A 19469-nucleotide genomic window follows, 5' to 3' on the forward strand; every position below is an offset into this window, starting at 1 on the left:
ATCTCCGATTGGTGCTCAGGCGAATTTAATTGATCTTTCAATGTCCCGTTCTGTATTCCAATGCATGATAACCCATGTGTATAGCTGTTTTCTTAGTTTTTTTTTTGCACATGTTGAACAGTTTGTTGCTGTTTGCAGGTTCTACAGAGTTCATCCTCATGCTTGCCCATCTCTGACAAATCCCAAGTCCACAGTTTCCTAGTGTTAGCCTTGTCATAATTACAGTGTGTCTTCTGTCTTTGCCCAATTTTGTATTAAAGTAACGACGACCCCTTCTTTAATTTTACCACTCCCTCTGTCACACTGCTTTTACGTTTTCCTTAATGACAGACAGGCATTCAAATATCCCAACCCATGCTGTTAAATTATTGTCTCTTTTCAGTGTCATTTTAGCGGCCTTGTCCGCTGTCTCATTCTCATCCAACCCAAGGGTTAGGTTTAGGGTTAACCCACAGAGGGGAATAATGTGTGTCTTAGTGACCATTTGTGAGTTATTTACTGAGAGTCTCCTTTAGCATGTGCCATCCATAATGAGTGACGGAGCGAGGGTAGTGGTAGAGTAGAATTCCATCTTGTTGCAACGTCCTGATCAAGTGATTGTTTCTTTTCAAGTGCAAGTTGCTGTTCTCTTAATTCCTTAGCGTTGGATTGACTAAGTTTAAAGTGCCCGACAATCTTGGGACATTTGGCAAAAACACTTGAATCCACTGTTGTGAAGACACACCATGACCGTTTATTGCAGACTGTGGGCCGTGCAGGAAAGGTGTTCAGATGGAAGTAGTGGAAGTGTGCTGTGACGCCCAAGTAGTTGTCATTGCTCAGAGAAGAATATTCATCCTCTATGCCCTCTCGCCTTCGTGCGTAAATATGATTCCTCTCAAGGGTTTAAGGTCTTAGGGTAGATTATACGAGGTGTTTCCTAATGCAATTGAATGAACACATGTTGAATACCACACTGCTGTATTGTTTTATTATTATTATTGAAATCTAATACTTCCAGCCTGTTTATTCAACTATTATTTGTATGAGCCCTATTTCATTTGGTGTGATAATGATTTTAAAATTATTAATACAAGCTATTTCTGTGGGCCTCTCCACGTCTCTAAACCGTGTAAATGCATGCCCTTTGCTGCCCCCCCCCCCCCCCCGATTGCCCATCCCATGCCTCTGGTGAAAGGGTCAGGTACAGATGGCTGCATGGTACCAAGCTACATTGACAATCTGCAACTGATGCACAAGTTTCATGTTCTGTACATACAATCCTTTTAAATGTTTTGTTTTTATTGTGTAACCAATTAAATTAAAAAGTCTCCCCACACACAGGCACACATGTTCCCCTGCATGCATCTCTAAGTATATATTTCAGAGGACTAGACATTACATTACATGTCATTTAGCTGACGCTTTCAACTGTGAAGGTTCAAACTCCAGACCACAAGTAGTAAGTGCAAATACAGTAGCTTTAAATAGGCAAAGCTACAAAGAGACAAATGAAAGTGCAGGTTTTTTTATCCGAGGTGTAGTCGGAAGAGATGTGTTTTTAGCCTTCGGCGGAAGATGTGTAGGCTTTCGGCCATCCTGATATCGATGGGGAGCTCGTTCCACCATTTGGGAGCCAGGACAGTGAACAGTCGGGATTTCGTTGAGTGATTAGTTCTCCCTCGCTGTGAGGGAGCAGCCAGCAGTTTGGCTGTTGCAGAACGAAGTGGGCGGGTTGGGGTATATGGTTTGACCATGTCCTGGATGTAAGCGGGTGCTGATCCGTTCGTGGCCCTGTACGTAAGTACTAGTGTCTTGAAGCGGATGCGGGCCGCAATTGGTAACCAGTGAAGAGAGCGGAGGAGAGGTGTAGTGTGAGAGAACTTGGGGAGGTTGAAGACAAGTCGAGCCGCTGCATTCTGAATGAGCTGCAGGGGTCGGATGGCACATGCAGGCAGGCCAATCAGGAGGGAGTTGCAGTAGTCTAGACGTGAGATGACTAGAGCCTGAACCAGAACCTGAGCCGCCTTCTGCGTTAGAAGGGGACGTATCCTTCTGATGTTATGCAGCATGTATCTACACGATCGGGTGGTTGCAGCAATGTTAGCAGTGAAGGAGAGTTGGTCATCAAGTGTTACACCCAGGTTTCTAGCAGTCTTGGTGGGGACTACTATAGAGTTGTCAATTGTTATAGTCAGGTCTTGGGTAGGAAAGCCCTTCCCTGGAAGGAAAAGGAGCTCAGTCTTGTCGAGGTTGAGTTTCAGATGGTGTGTGGACATCCAAGAAGAGATGTCAGTCAGACAGGCTGAGATATGTGCTGCTACCTGAGTTTCAGACTCAGGAAAGGAGAGAATTAGTTGGGTGTCATCTGCGTAGCTGTGATAAGAAAAGCCGTGCGACTGAATGACAGACCCGAGAGAGTTGGTGTACAGAGAGAAGAGGAGGGGACCCAGGACTGATCCCTGAGGAACCCCAGTTTTAAGTGGGCAAGGTTCTGAGCTAGACCCTCTCCAGGTTACCCGGTAGGTTCGGTCTGCCAGGTAAGATGTGAGCAATGAGAGCGCAGAGCCTGAGACACCCAGATTTCGGAGTGTCGAAATGAGGATCTGGTGGTTCACTGTGTCAAAGGCAGCAGAAAGATCCAGAAGGATGATAATGGAAGAGAGAGAGGTTGTTCTAGTGATGTGAAGCTGCTCAGTGACAGCAAGGAGGGCAGTTTCTGTTGAGTGGCCAGCCTTGAAGCCAGACTGGTGGGGATCAAGAAGGTTGTTCTGGTGGAGATAGGTAGAGAGTTGATTATAAATGGCACGCTCAAGAGTTTTAGATAGAAATGGAAGAAGGGAGACGGGTCTATAGTTATTTACATCAGAGGAGTCGAGTGTTGGTTTTTTGAGCAGTGGGGTCACTCTTGCCTCTTTGAGAGCATCGGGGAAACAGCCAGTTGACAAGGAGATGTTAATGAGATGGGTGAGGAAAGGAAGGAGGTCCGGAGCAATGGACTGGAGGAGGTGAGAAGGGATAGGATCCAGGGGGCAGGTGGTTGGGCAGGCAGAGGTAATCAAAGTAAGAATTTGGTTTGGAGATAAAGGGGTGAAAGAGGAAAGAGTACTGGAAGTGATGGATGGTAAGGTGATTTCAGGAGGTGTGGTTGAGAATGAAGAGCGTATGTCATCTATCTTTTTTACAAAGTAGTTGACAAAGTGGGTTGGTAGGAGGGAGGAGGGAGGAGGTGGACTGGGGGAATCTAGGAGGTTAGAGAAGATGGAAAAAAGTTTTTTGGGGTTCGAGAAAGAGGATTCAATTTTGGTTTGATAAAAAGAGCTTTTGGTTGCAGAAATAGAGGCAGCGAAGGAGGAAAGAAGAGACTGATAGGTAAGCAGATCATCTGGGTGTTTAGATTTCTGCCATTTCCTTTCCGCTGCCCATATAGTTGATCTTTCAGCACGTACTGAGTCAGATAACCACGGAGCTGGGGAGGATTAGAGACTAGAGATCTAACATCTTCAAACCCCTTTTATTGTTTTTGACAATGCTTTGCCACGCAAGAGCTCAACTAAAAGGTTCATAATTTAAGTCAATTCGTGAATTAATCCTGAGTACCAGAGTACTAACTAAGTGGTCTATCAACTGGTGGTTTATGTCTCTAAATGCAACATTCTGAAAATACAATATTGGTCTTAAAGAAATCTTTGCCAGAACAGAATTACATCTAGTCCATTCTCCATAAGAAGTCTAAAAGTCAGACATTTGAGTGTGATCTCACAATTGATTTAATCCTGTAGTGTTTAGGTGATGTGCTGGAATATCTGTATCGTAGGATCAGAAGCCAACCTCATTATTCAGGCAGCTGAATGAGGATTAGGAGTGCATTGTGGAAGCTAGAGACTCTGGGGGTTTGGACCTTGTTTATGGCTCAGTATGTAATCAGCTGCTATCACCTTGGAGAGGCCAAAAAGACGTCACTGGCCAACAACTAATTTATTCTGTGACGCTTACATCAACATCAGCAATCAGTGTGTGTGTGTGTGTGTGTGTGTGTGTGTGTGTGTGTGTGTGTGTGTGTGTGTGTGTGTGTGTGTGTGTGTACACAGTGGAATGAATAAAGACATTGTTCTTTGAATTGAAAAGGATAAGATCTTTAAAAGGGACTATGCTTAGATGTGGTGATTCCAAATGCATCTGGTGATTTCAGTACTAACATTACTCAAACATTTTTATTCATAAATTAGACTAAAAGCACTCTGAAGTAGCCTTTACTTATGAATGATTATAACATATTTATTGATTTATGTGAATGCAGCTACCAGTGTAGAGGAGCTTGCTGCAGTAATAGATGTAAATAACCATTCATGGATTATGCTGCTCCATATAGCATCATGTCATTGTTGTGATCACTGATTGGATAACCAGCAGTTGTCCACAACCTAACTGATAACTAAGTATGGCTGCAATAATTATATACAATTGTAGGAAAACCAAAGGTACCCCATATACATGGAAATATATTTGGGAGTGGTTAAAAGGTTTCACCTTTAAATAATTTCCCCCTGGGATTATTAAAGTATTTCTGATTCTGATTCTATCATGATTTTAAGGCTTTGGTTCAAGGGAAAGGCTGAAAGAAATCAGAGGGGGTTACCTCGCACAGAGAAGCTTGGATCCCAGCAGACACAGAGACAGTGTGACTTCATCCATTACTCCACCATATCTTTACAGAGCAGGTAGTTGCTTTGCTGCTATATTAATGTTAACGAATGTCAACAACAGCACCTTAAAGTCTTGTAGCTCCAGATATTAAAGGCACCATGTGTAGGATTTGAACATTTCTGACTACGTGAATAACTTTCACCTTGTTAGCTAAATGACCTATTTAAAGCTGTGTTCATGAAATTAATGTATTTATATATTATTATTCGGGATGCTAATTGATTCTAAATATTCAATCATGATTAATCGCATGATTTTCTAAAGTTAATTGCAGTTAATCGCCAATTAATCACACATTTTTCGTCCCTTCAAAATGTATCTTAAACGTAAATGTATATGTCATTTTCTGCCGCTAGGGGTGTCTCAATTAAAAGAATGGATGAAACATTGACTTTCGATGACGTCATAAAGTTGATAAAGTTTAAACGCAAGAGACGCCACCTGTTTCAACAGCCAATGGAGAAGTCAGCTGGTCAGGTCAGCTACAAACTATAGAAATACATTTATATAGTTATTTATAATATATTTTAGAAGGAGGCTCAACGAGCACCGCTGGCACAGTATGTGGTGGAGCGAGCTACAGAGTGACTGAAGAGAGGGAGCAGCGTTAGAACAAAGCAGAGAATCAGAGAAATAAACGCGTTCTCTTTGATTCATCTCTACTAGAAATGCAGCTGTAGTAAGCATCACACTACCACTATCCTCATTAAATTTAGATCAACAAATGATATATCCTTCTGCAAAAAACCCTGAAAGTCGGAAGTTAGAACAGAAGTAGAGAGAGTCATTGCTATGGAGATGATACGATGTCTTGTCTTGTCTCATTGGTCTCAACTGGCAGGTTTTGGAAGATTGCAGAATGGAGACTTGCAAGTAGCTGCAAGTTTCAACTCATCTCAACCGGAATCTCTGGTCTGAACTTAAGACAGCTGATCTGTTCCGTATGTCTGGTGTCCTGGCAGCAAAGTATAGCCAGAGGATACTTTCTGAACATACTGTATAAAAACCAGCTGCAAATAAGAAAACTAGCTAACCTAGCAAGTGGCAGGATAATATCGATAGTGTCTTCTATTTTTGACACACAAAGTAACTGCTTTCACATTTTCCCTGTTAAAACCTAATCTTAATGACTGGCCTTGCTGTGTGCTTGTTAGAGATTTGTCTGCACAATGAATCTACTGGTTACACCCTCTTTACATTATTATTCACATACTATCATTATCACCACCCAAGCGATAATTGTTGTGAGTATGGTATACTTCTGTCACTTATGTTGGGACCGAGGAAAGTAAGAATTAAACTGATATTAAACAAAGAAACACATGTGGCCAACATGTGCTCAGAGACAAAGGACCAACATGTGCCTGAGACAAAGAGGAGGCCTTCAGGGAAAAGCTACAGCCTGGAGACTTCACACGTCTATGAGAACTCCACGAAGGGAGGGGGTTTCAAACTGGGGAGGTCTAAAAACTACAGCCATGTAGTTCACACCTTCTATTTCGTGAATTACGTTTCGGGAATTACGATTGGCTCAGCAGACCCTGAACACAGCGGGGATCCAGGTCTGGTGGCCGAAATATAAAACTTCACGTCAGCCCCCACTTCTTTGTCTTCCACTACAACTTTGAGTTGCTAACAGGTCGACACACAGGCGGACGTTTGCATTGTGCTTTAAATAGTTCATTTCCCGGAAAAGTGGATTATTTTGGTGATCTGGAAGATCCTGTGAAACACGTGCCCCATGTTTTCATATCTGCAGAAGAGAGAACAACGATGTTCTCTAGGAGAAAATTGGACAACGCGGACGCTGCTTTTCTTTTCTTCCCAAGTCGACTGAAACTGGTTCCCACTGCCTTTGGAGAAACACAGTTTGTCCGTGAAATCACTGATGAGTGATTTCAGATTTTGTTTGTTTACCGTGGAAGAATCTATGGACAAAAACGAATGATAAAACTCAAGTAAGGAGGCTTGAGGTTTCTGGGCAGAGAAATATGTGTTTTATTAATGAGTGAAGGCTAATGTTGCCACTGTTTTGCCATTAATGCTTTTAACAATAGGAGCATATACTGTACATACTGTACTTCAAAACATATCTTCATAGTGGACTTCGAACAGCAATGACATTTATAATACTTCAAACATATCTTCAGTGGACATGGCAAAGACAATTATAGTACTCTTTTCACATTAGATTTAAAAGTGCAAATACAAAATACTGTGAACTCTTATCACAAACAGTGCTCTCCTGAGAGCAAATAAAAGAATAACACCATTTCCCTGAAATAGTCTAAATCAAACATGGCACAAAGTGAATAAGGCAAAATAAGAGCTAGTGCTTTGTTATTAAGTTTACTCCTAAGCTTAAAGGGTAACTTCATTTTTTTTTCAACCTGGACCTTATTTTCCTATGTTTTTGCATTGAGCAAGATCGCTGCACCCGGGCTGCAATGTTATATAGGGTTAGTCAGTTAGTGTCCACTAAAAGTTCGGTTTTTGCCGCTGACAGACTCAGATTATTATTCTGTGTGTCTGACAACATTATGGAAAGGATCCCTACAGAGATAGACCTTTTAGTTAAAGAGTAAGATCCTAAACAGTACTTTTAGTCTGGTGAGTTTGGTGATGGTGATTTCGGGGCTGTTTCATGTTAAACTAAAAGGATCTTACTCTTTAACTAAAAGGTCTATCTCTGTAATGTTGTACGACAATTAGAATATTAATCTGAAAATGTCAGCGGCAAAAACAGCACTTGGGCATAAATTGAAGGTGCACAATTGTCCTATAATTTACATTGAAGCTTGTTTGGCAGCTGCCCACTGCAGCGATCTCGCTTTATACTGGACCAATGTCGAAGATTGTTGTTCCCATCAGTAATAAGAACATAGGAAAATAGGGTCCAGGTTGAAAAACCCGAAGTTACCCTTTAAATTGTGCACTCTGTTTTCAAAGTGGTTTACAAGTTACAAATGACGAAAAAGATTGACCCTGTGTAAAAAAATATTTCCTGAGGAATAAACACAAAGAGAAAAATGTTTTTGAAAACTCTTTTTAAAATTGTTTTCATAATGGCTTCACAAGGGAAAAAGCAGTCCATCTGGTATAGCAGTACCAAAGATGCCTGTTGGTTTATCACTGACAGCTCAGTCTTTACTGAAGGAGTCTGTTTTCTAGAGAGCAAACTTTTGCTTTGTTTGCAAAAGGTTATTTCCATGCAGTTCCATGCAAATCCTATCCAGTTAATTCAAACAAACAAAACTAGTCCAAACGGAACAGCCATACCAACGATGCCTTTAGGGACAACGATGCCTTTAGGGACAACTATGCCGTTTGGTTGACGGCGCAGTCTCTCTGACCCTTTCACTGGAAGAGCCTGTTTTTTAGAGCGAGTGCTTTGTTGGAAAGTTTCCCTCCATCAAGTTCTATGAAAATCTTTTGGATTACCTCAAAGGTATAACAAAGGTCAGCACGGTAGCTGAAGTTCAGGGCATACATTAGTCCAAACAGCATAGCAACAGCTAATGCTACATTATCAAGATCTTGCAACATCTTGATGCATTCAAGGACAATTCCAATGTCCTCTGGTTCATCACTTGAAGCATGTTCTTTAAGAACATAAATCCCAACAGTGGTGTCTTCAATGGCCTCGTTGTCTTCATCCATGCCCTGTTAAAAAAAAAGGCCAGTAAATAAGACCAATTGAGAAACAAATAAATTAATATTAAATCAAAGAGACAAAAAAATGTTGACAGAACAATAGTTGAATGTTAATGTTAATTACTTAAATTAATCATAGTTACAGTAGTACTGTAACTATGATTAATTTAAGTAATTAAACTTGTGATGTTTTCTTGTTTAAATAATCTGACGAATTTTAAATAATGACTTATAAATAAAGAAAATAATCACATACCCACCACAACTAGCCAGTCTAAAGTCATGTCTCAATTAATTGTTACATAAAGTAACGTTACAACAGCTTCAATGTAATGGAAATGTCGCGAACAAAACCCAACCACTTTACTAACACTCATTCTCCCCAAGGTGGAGGGTTAAGCTCGGGGAAAAAGAGGCCGACTGGCTCCGCTTCATCAGCTGCCATTAACCTTACGTTAGCTACATTTTTGAATTAAGCCTGGTTCCCACGGCAGGATAATTAGGCCGACTTTAGCCCCGATTCACCCCTTCCGACAATCTTAAGGATGCTCTGATTATGGTAAAATAATCTGATCAGATATTTCTGCCGTGTGTGGTGTGTTAAGACTGCTCTCGTCTGCTCGGAAGGACGTCGGGACCGCTCCGATCTCAAATCGGGGATATCCAACATGTTGGATTGTTTTGGCCCGATTTCTCCTCATGTGTGGTGTCCCCCGGGGACAAACGAGCATGCAGCATGTGGACTGTGGCGTGTAGCCAATCAGAAAGCGAGGTGAGGAGGCGGCGAGGAAAGCACCGGGAAACAAAATCAAAACAGCTGGCGGCATGGTGCACCAGAAAGTCCGGTGGATGTCGGAGATAAGTATAGCAAGTATAGTCCATGCTCGCGTTGTCTCCACTTCTTTGACCGTCGCCTTTTCTTTTGATAACGTTTTTTTTTCGGTTAAAAACAAACTACAAATTATCGCCACTGCATCCTCTTCGTCCGCCATGATTGTTTACTCTGAAGTCACGTTTGATCTCGAGGGATTTTGCGAGATTTCCCGTCTGACCTGGGAATGCTCGGGAGTCAAATCGGTTCGTGTGTGATGTGTTAATTTTGCCGTGTGCTGCGCACCACACACTGTACGACCAAAACTGTTGGACCGTGATTTTTTATCGCCGTGTGTGGGGTCTCTCAGGATTGGAAAATTGGCCGACAATTTTAAAATCGTCCCGTGTGAACCAGGCTTGACCGTTGTTATGAGCGGGACCGTCAGGGGCGTTCAGTGGAGAAACACAATTATTAATGCTAAACTAAGTAGTTACTAGTTAGTGATGGTATTAGCTAACTTAGTTATAAGAAAACCAATATATTTATATAACTGTATGCACAAACAAGTGAACGGACTTTTGTAACTGTTACATACAGTACAAAAATTTTATGAACATGAACAAAATCATTTTGATTGATGTTAACTTACTTTTTCGTGTAGGAGACGACACATGGCTGCTGTAGAATGAATCCTGCACGCGGTCAACACACACTCAACATTCTTCTTTACATTCTTCTTGTTTTGGCGATTGACGATGACGTTCTCTTAATACATCCATGGTTGAAACAGTTTGACTGTGTTGGCAGTGCCACCTACACTTCCTGGCGCCATTTGATTCAAATATACCATTTCCGGTAGTGACCAAACTTAATTCAATCATTTAAAATGTTCAATTCAACCAATTTCAATCAACGCAAAAGGAATCCATACAGTTAACATTCTTCAAAAACAACTGAAGTCTACATGATTGAACTATGTTCTTGAAAGGAATATAAATGAATTGCATAGTATATTCTAAATTCATTTGTGTAAATTCAAAGACCTGCTATTTCCCATTTTTTTCAGTGTAATCATGGAAGTTGGAATAGCTCTTATTAAAATATCTGGCCAGAGTTTGAAATGAACTTGCAGTTTGAAGGTCACTTTTAAATATTTGCCATTATCTACTCAGCACTTGGGCTTGTGACTGTAGTATCTAATTGACTAAAGTCGGGGAATATATGTAGGATAAGCTAATAACTGGAGGGTGAGATTTATATCAGTGTAAGAGCGAAAAAATGGGCCTGTAGTGAATGTGACAGACATAATTCACCTTTATTGTTTAATGTAATATGTTGTGTGTATTACGTTGGTTTAGGGATTGCGGTCCCTTTAAGCATGTGATGACGTCACGTGGGACCTGGGGGTTGGGTTGCTGGGCGGCACCGTTTTGTGAATGAATTGTTTTCCCTATATAAATAAATGAGACACGCATTCGTGTGCTCAACATGAGAAGTTGTCTCTGTCAAGATTACTACAATTCCACACTGGTGACCCTGACGTTAGTCTGCTGGACGTATCCAGTGACGCGACACGACCATGTCCGTTAATGCTGTTTCTCTCAAGCTCCCGGAATTCTGGGAAGCATCGCCGTCGGCGTGGTTCGCCCAGGCTGAGGCGCAATTCGCATTACGGGATATCACCGCAGATACAACGAAATACTACTACGTTGTGTCGGCTCTTGGAAATTCAACGCCATCCAGAGTGGTGAGCCTTCTAAAAACTCCTCCGGCGGCTGAGAAGTATACGGCGCTCAAGACTCACCTGTTGAAAATGTTTGAGCTGTCAGATGCTGAGAGGGCCGGCAGGCTTTTCTCCCTTCAAGGACTGGGTGACAGCAAGCCGTCCGAGCTCATGGACCGTATGCTGGATCTCATGGGGGAGCACCGACCGGATTTTCTCTTCATTCAGCTTTTCCTGTGTCAGCTGCCTTCCCAGGTAAGGGCTGCACTAGCCAACACCACGATCACTGATTGTCGGAGACTGGCTGAGGGGGCTGATAATTTTTTCCTGGTGAGTCAGGGATATTCTGTGGCCGCGCTTTTTCCGGCGCACATCGATCCTGTGGAAGTGGACGACTCCACACTCATCGCTGCAACCATGTATCGTCGGGAAACGCCGGGGCCGGCGCTCAGTGATGGCCATGAGCGTCGGCCGCGTGGGCAGGCTGTTTTTCATCCGCGACAGCATCTCCGGACGGCGTTTTCTGTGCGACATGGGGCCACAGAGGAGCGTTCTGCCTGCATCCCGTTTGGACATGGTGACTGGCAGCCACGGCCCCCCTATGGAAGCTGCCAATGGTAGCCCCATTCGCACGTATGGAACGAGGTACGTTGGATTATGTTTTGGAGGACAGCGTTTTGGCTGGGATTTTGTGACGGCTAAGGTTGCCGTGCCCCTCCTCGGGGCCGATTTTTTGTGTGCACATGGACTGTTGGTGGATGTGAAGAACCGCCGTTTGGTTGACGCCGTCACATTTTGTTCTTATATGTGTACCCTGAGCTACAGTGACTCTATACGGCTGTCTGGCATTCTCTCGGCCTCTGATGACTTCAACCGTCTGCTGGCCAGATTCCCAGCCCTCACTCAGCCTAGTGAGGCAGCCCCGAGCCCCGGTAGTCCAGTAACCCAGAAACGGTGACTTTGCCCTGAGTATGAAGCCCAGCAGGCTCCCACTTTCTCGTCAGACTGTCTGGAGCTCCTGAAGTCAAATACGTCTTACCAAATTTGCAATTAGCCAACAATTTTCGTAAAACGGCCCATATTTGAGCTTTATATAGTTGATTTCTCGCATAAAAAAGTCTCAGAAGTGAATTTAATAACGAAATAGCAGACAAACAATGTATAACATTGCAGTGTCTGAAATATGAGACCTGCTGTCTCGTCTCCAATGTATGTGTATGTGGTTCGCTCAACCAATCAGCGCGCAGCTAATCTAAATATTCATGAGCATACCATATTTGGAAGAAAAGCTCTTGTTACAAATAGGGGCATATTCGCAGGGTAGTTTAGGCCCCATAGAACAGCACTCGGGCAATTTTCAGCCCAACCAATGTTACACACCCTATTAGGAGACCTTAAGGAACAGTGTGAAATACTCTATATAATCATTCTGTCACCTCTTTAATGTTCAAGCAAATGCAGTAGGATAATCTGCCCAGTCAAAGCCAGGACACTTGTTGCTTGCTACAGACAGAATGACGTACCGATGCCTCTCCAACAACAAACAGGCCATTCTGAAACTTTCAGAGCACTCTCTTGGATTTTGTGTGGACATCACGCTGCTTCCCACAGTGTAAAACATTAATGTGTTATATGTCAGTTGCTACGGGATATACACAGACTGATTAGGATTATGACATTCTTATGTTTCTCTTGCTTTTGTTTCACAGCTCTGCTGTGCATGTTACAGTCAGCTGTGCCCTTTAGCATGACTTGTGCTTTTCTGCCTCCACAATGGCTCACTGTGTCTCTGCCTCTGCTTTGCAGATGCGTCATTGTGTGTTGTATGCATAGTCCAGTGACAGACTGCCAGTAGGTGCACAAACACATTTGTGCACATTCAATACACATGCAAAAACATACAACTGCTCACACACTGCCACAGGATCTGTTCAATGTTCACAAAATACCAATTTAACAAAGTTGGACAGAGACTATACAGCCATCTTTGACATGTACATCTTAAACACACACACACACACACACACACACACACACACACACACACACACACACACACACACACACACACACAAATAAAGCCATAGTGAAAAACTACTTGCTGAAAGTGTAAACTGCTATTTTGTCCATTGGTCTTGAAAGGCAACAACCAGCCCTAAATGTCACACAAACTAGCAGATATATGTATCACACAAACAACACAATCTCTATTTAACGAGCAGTTAGATTACCCTTACCCCCTGAACAGCAGCGTAACAGCAAGCATCAGTCCTCCACTCACACACATCTGCTGCTGGCTATCACAGTTCCACTCACTATACTCTCACCTCCTGCTGACAAACACAGCAGCCTGCAGCAACAGGCAGCCGTGTGAGACACACACACACACACACACACACACCCCACACACCACACATTTATAATGCATTGTAGACATGAAAAGTGTTACTAAAAGTCAAAAAGTGTCTAAAATAGAAAGGCTTCAATCTGATTATTGGCTGCAGCAGAGTGATGAAGTGACAACATGATTGGTTTAGTTGAGATTTAGTTAGCTAAGTAAGACTATATGCCTACAGTATGTGCATAACATCTGGACAGATCCAGTCATGTAGCCTAATTGAACACGATTGCACAGGTGCAGTTAGGCTGCTGTGGGTGTGCTAAGCTAGCTTGTTAAAAAAAAACAGGTATTAGGGACTGTTCGTTATTTATTTAAGGGGCCACCGGAGGAGTTCTCAGACCTTTAGTCAAAATAGACTAGATGATTGGAAGAAAAGGGATGACCCTCCCCAACAATTTATTGTACTGGTTTGTGCTTGACAAAGATGTACAGATTCCCATTGTTTTTTTTACAGCCATGAAATACATGACGAAACCTCTGCATTCTCATCTGACGCATCACACTCCTCTGTTATGGTGTGGGGGCCATTTCAGTAGATTTACTCACTAAAGTTGTTGTGGAAACACAATAAGCATGGAAACTACATGCACACTTCCTGCATTACTGCATTACTTCAAATACTAAGTTACTCCTCTAGTAAACTAGTATTCACATGAAATAAAACAATAAAACATTGAGACCATTCAACACAACAAGTAATTCAACACTGGTTGCTATGGACTCGTCACTAGGCTTCCTCAGTCATTGTATATTTTCGTATATAGGTAAAGCTGCCAGAGCTGAACATTATCCAAAACTCCATTTCTCAGATGAGCGTCAATTTGGGAGCTTGCATGCTACCACTCCTTCCTTCTCAAATGCCTTGAAAAGGCTGTCATTTGCACATTTTCACAAATAATCACCGGGACCGAAAGGCTATACCTCCCGTCTCGTGCCTTCCCGGCTGCCGGCTGGTGCTGTCCGCAGCGCGGGTTTCGGCTTTTCAAAATAAAAGCTTGCATTCTGGTCAGCTACGTTTTCGTACGGTGTTTTGGATGTTTTTGAACTAAACAGTACGGCAATCATGCTAACATGAATAACATTACTTTGTCAGCAGATGTCTTAGTTACAACATGATTGTTTATAAGTGCGTGCGGGATTTATTCAGTTTGAGAAATCCCACGGTCTCTAAAGCTACAGGTCTGGCTGACTAAACAGGGTGACTGAAGAGAGCTACATGGATAAATACGCACCAAACAAGCCACTTTGAAATTTTGCACTTTGAAATTTTGCTCTTCTCATGAAAACAAAAGTTGGGTGACCCTCCCCCCTAGACTAAAAAAAATTGGATGACCCTCCCATCAACAAAGAATGAAAACACATGGACCTCCCCTATTTTCCTCTGGTGGTCCATTCCATAAATACCGAACGGTCCCTTACTATCATTGAATAATTACAGAAGAGGATTAGGGCCACATGTGAGAAATGGATTTGAGTTTGGACATTAAAGCTTTAGTGTATAACTTTTTTGTATTAAGGAACATCTGTTACATTCAAGCCATTGCCAGATGAGTTGCTACAAAGCTAATTAGACTCAGCTCCACACAACTCTCTCTGGATTTCTCAGTATGACTGTTCAGAAGATTGTTGTCTGGAGACTTTCCTACGCAGAAGCTCGAGTGAAGATAATGACCTCTTCTAAAGAGTCCATCATGTTTTTTTAATCCTCCGTGTCTCCTTGGCTACTTGCACGATCATTGTCATTACTTAGAATTCCTCATGGGGGCAACAGACTACGCACTATAGCTTTAAAGTCAGAATTCTGAGATTATATTATATATTATATTTTCACCTTGTGGGATCAATAAAGTGTGTCTTAATCCTAATTAAAAAAATATATATATTTACTTCAATCTCAGACTTTTATATCCAAACTCAAATCTATTTTTTCCACATGTGGCCCTAATCCTCTTCTTTTAAAAAAATAACTATATTACCATAATTCATATAGGCAAATTATGAAGTGTTTGTTTACCTTGATTGACATGGCTGGAGCATAGGGATGGAATAGGACAGATGAGGAGAAAGAAGAGAGGAGACAAGGAGAGGAAAGTGTTTCTGTTGCTACACCTCCTGTCCTATTTTGCTTCAGCTGATCTCTCCCACACATGATTCTGTTCCCAACCTACAGCCCATAATACTATAGATCTACATAGCTAATCTACACAGAAACTAAACATGTATTTGGTCCTTAGTTTTTATGAAGATTAAACAAAACAGGTGTGTTTTACTGCTGGATGCTGAACGGCAGCTGTGTAGAATGAAATATTCTTACATCTGCAACAAAATGTTTAAAAGATGAAAGCAAAGATTTCTGTCTTCTAACACGTAGAGACAGAAAGCTGCTCACATGCCTCACACGCTTAAATAAGTATGTAAATATATCTGTGTACATATAATAGATAACTATAAGCAACCCTGATGCAATCGTCCAAAACTAATGCTGGAAAGGCATGACAGTTTGTGTTCATTCATAAATACCAGACAATGAAGGGTTAAGGAGATGATTATTAATGAAGTGATTCAATTAACTGAGCAGAAGTAGCAAATAATGCCTATGGGGCGATTAAATGACTTCACTCCATTTCTCTCGTCATCTGGGAGCCATGATTGTGTTCATCATACAATATACAATACATACATACTGCCATTTAGCAGTTTGAAATACTGTACCAAGGACAACTAGTAGAATCAGTAGTGATATGTGGTATTAACAAGAGAAGCAAATACACAGCTCACTGATCAATGGTCATCCAAACCAGCACACATCAGACTACATTCAAACTCACATTACAGCTGATTCTATTCAAACATTTAGGCAACCACATATGCACCTTACTTCATCGGAGACAGCCAAGATCTACCAGCAGAGCACATGCATCCATCTTTTAAACATGTTCGTGTGTAGATCTACCTTTTGTCTCTTCAAATCCACCTCCAAACCCAAATCGAGCTGGATCCAACAGACTGCTAGTGATCCCAGCATAGCTCTCTACTATCTCTAACTTATTCTTCAGAAGGGCCTCTCTCATTCCAAAGCGTTCTGTCTGTCTCAGCCATACAGAGTACTGCAGCGCGTTGAGCCAACACTGATCGCACTGTCAGAGTTGTTTGTCTAAATGGCCACTAGACTTCCTTCAATTCTTTCCCAACTTAGCTTTCCTGCCTGTGTTGGTTGGTTTCCCTGGACTGAGCTAAATATAGGGACCACACAAGGTAAAGTGGAAAAGAGCAGAGCAGGAAATGTATCAAAATATGCTTGTGCACACGTTGATCTTTGTTTCTGCGAGTCTTCCTGCCCTAAATCCCCCCAACATTCATGATAACTTAGTAGGTTAAATGTCCAGTGAACTATACGGTTTAGGTGATTACATTTCTTTAGCATTTCGGTGTGTGTGTGTGTGTGTGTGTGTGTGTGGGTCAACCCATCCCATATTTCCCTGTAATGACGTCGTACACATTGTTTTGTCTCTCTGGGCTTCTAAAAATGTCTGCCTAAACAAAAGCACTGCCTGCACATCCTGCTGACTGGCTGGACAAAAAGAATGGAACTCCAACTTTTATTGTCTCACATTTCCAATGAGGGGCTGTATGGCATCTACTGTGGGGGGTCACAGGAGTTTAGTGCCATTTAGTCAAATGGAGGAAAATTGTTTAAAGTTTATTAATTCGCTGATTAATGAACTGGGTCGTGTGTATGCAACAACATTATGACATATTTAGTGGAAATGTCTGGCCAAAAACCAGGGCTGGCAACTTTTTTGGCAACCTACAGACATTGCCTAAATTCTGCTGATTTTTGGCTCTAGTTCACCTAAAAACCCTTCTATCCTTAAACTCGTTTTCAGTCAAATGTGTAAGTATCTTAACTTGCTGAATTCTATTTGGTGGTTATTTCTATTTGATTAAGTGGATTCTGCATTCATAGAAACATAAATTAGTTTGGTAATATGTTTAATTTAGTTCATTGTTGTGACAGCAACAATAACTTTGTTCTACAACATGATATTGCTGATTTTTCAACCAGCGATAGTGGCATTAATGCCAGCCAGGCAGACTGAAGCTTAGTTAGTAGCCTGGAGCTACCGACAGACCAACCGAGACCAGACCAACCGAGACCAGGTGGACTCCTCCAAACCAACCGGAGGTCACTTCTTAATATGAGGCTTCAGCAGTTTGCCAAATCAAGTGGATAACTGGTGGAATCACAAGCATTGTCTAGAGTAGATGCGATTAGCTGTAGGGCTGAGTTCAAATGTTCCTTTCTCCAATTAAAATTGATCTTTGTTTGAAAGATCTGATATTGATTCATAAAATCCAGTTATCTATCTTGTAATATCTTTTCACCATCGATGTAGAAGTAAAATGTCCTTTAAACTAACTTTTTGGGGTCAGTTCTTATTGTAAACATTAACCTGGTGCATTGTAAAAATATCTGAGGGTTGCTTCTTGTTTGTTTCTATCGTCTCTGAGAATCTCTTTTATATCCAGATAAACTGGTATTGGAACTGTGATTTTACTAACCTGACTGATGTAGAATCTAATTGGAAATGTAATCAAATATGGACTTTGTGAATCGGAATCAGTTTGGGAAATCATTGCCCTGATCAGCTTTGCTTGGTGGAATCCAACAGTTTTAATATAAGCAGGAATAAGACATGAAATAGTAATAATTCAGATAATAATATAAGTCAATAAGCATCTATACGGCCCTATCTATGGAATCTGTGTCTTATTATTTTCTGTTTTATTTTTCATGATAATTTTCTGTTTTATATCCATATTTTCCTATGGCTGTTCCAGTAAAACTGTTGTAGTGGCTTAAGAAGAGATCACCACTGTCTCTTCATAGCTGTTGGACATGCTGTCCCACTGCAACGTGTCCAGATGGAAAGACAAGAGGACGCCACTGAACGCTGTGTTCATCACGACACACAATTAGCACACATTCTCAGTTATAGTTAAGATGTGGTTCTGGAAGGGATCATTATATAGTGACTAACCAGGTTGCATTTTGTACAAGCACACATACGGTAATAACAGGTGAGACATAATACTCTAATAATGCTTAAAATGTATTATTGTGATGCCAAAAGCCACACAGAAATATTTTGGGTGCAACTATATGAAAAATTAAAGTTCAGCAGTGCAGTCTGGAGTCGTACTGTAGGATTATACAACGCACTCCAGTGGCATGGTGTTAACAGGCTTGACCTTCACTTCCACATACACACACTGTTGCTGGAACATTGAATCATAATTATATATTATTCAGTTCTGCTCATTTGTATTTTAGGATCAGAAGTAACAAGTCAACATTCCTTAAATCAAAAGGTCACAACTACAGCGACAAAACATTCCCTCAAAGACTAGAAGAAGCCAGAACTTTCATTTTGAGAAAACAAAGACTGGTGTGACACCACAAAGTTTTAACTAACAGAGCAGAAGTTTTTAACTTATACCTTTTAAAAAAAAAAAAAAAAACACTTCACAAAAAACTTCATCTACAAAAAAATCCAATTACATAAAGTACATACAGTGTAGAAACACATTAAGAATTTTAACACAATTTTAAAAAGTCCACAGAATCACCTGCATTGTAGCAAAGATTGTTGCAAAATATATGAAAATATGTCTATTAAATTAGAACTTTCAGATTATCTCCTAAATACAGCCTTTGTTATTCTGAATATGTGTGAGTTTTTCAGTTTAGAGCCAATATAAATTTCTGTAAAAGATGCCTTACCTTGCTGTGATCCATTAAAACATTACCACCAGATGACCTCTGCCATACCAACCACAAACCCATATTAACAGGGCTCATCAGGATAGCTAATGATACACAAAACTTCCCGTAAGGGGCTGCAGGTCAACTCTGTCTCTCCATTAACTTCCACAAACACTCTCTCTCCCTTTTTCACTCACACACGGTCTATAAATAGATTCTGAGTTTACTGGAAACAAAGATTGGTGTCACTGAGTAGCCTTGATCTAGTTAGAGACAGAGGGTGTGTGTGTGTGTGTGTGTGTGTGTGTGTGTGTGTGTGTGATTAATCTAGATGGAAAATCAACAGGTTCATCTGCAACTGACTCAACTGTCTGTTCCTCCTGTCTGCTATAGGAATATATACAGGTTCAATATGTTAATACAG

General features: G+C 41.3%; 1 protein-coding gene across 5 annotated transcripts in view; it reads right to left on the reverse strand.

Moving 5' to 3' along the window:
- Positions 1-19214, reverse strand: part of rasgrp3 (RAS guanyl releasing protein 3 (calcium and DAG-regulated)) — a 76390-nt gene extending 57176 nt beyond the window's left edge. For 2 of the 5 annotated variants that reach the window (XR_004895210.1, XM_031319791.2), the window contains exon 1: positions 16157-16461. The gene's annotated coding sequence lies outside the window, so the exon portion shown is untranslated. Of the gene's footprint in view, positions 1-13114; positions 13202-16156; positions 16462-19063 lie in introns of those variants that run through there. The other 3 variants (XM_035992267.1, XM_035992269.1, XM_035992268.1) reach the window with 3 other exon arrangements.
- Between the last annotated feature and the right edge of the window lie 255 nt (positions 19215-19469).

This window comes from Sander lucioperca, chromosome 15 (genome assembly GCF_008315115.2).
Source record: "Sander lucioperca isolate FBNREF2018 chromosome 15, SLUC_FBN_1.2, whole genome shotgun sequence".
Taxonomy (NCBI): Eukaryota; Metazoa; Chordata; class Actinopteri; order Perciformes; family Percidae; genus Sander; species Sander lucioperca.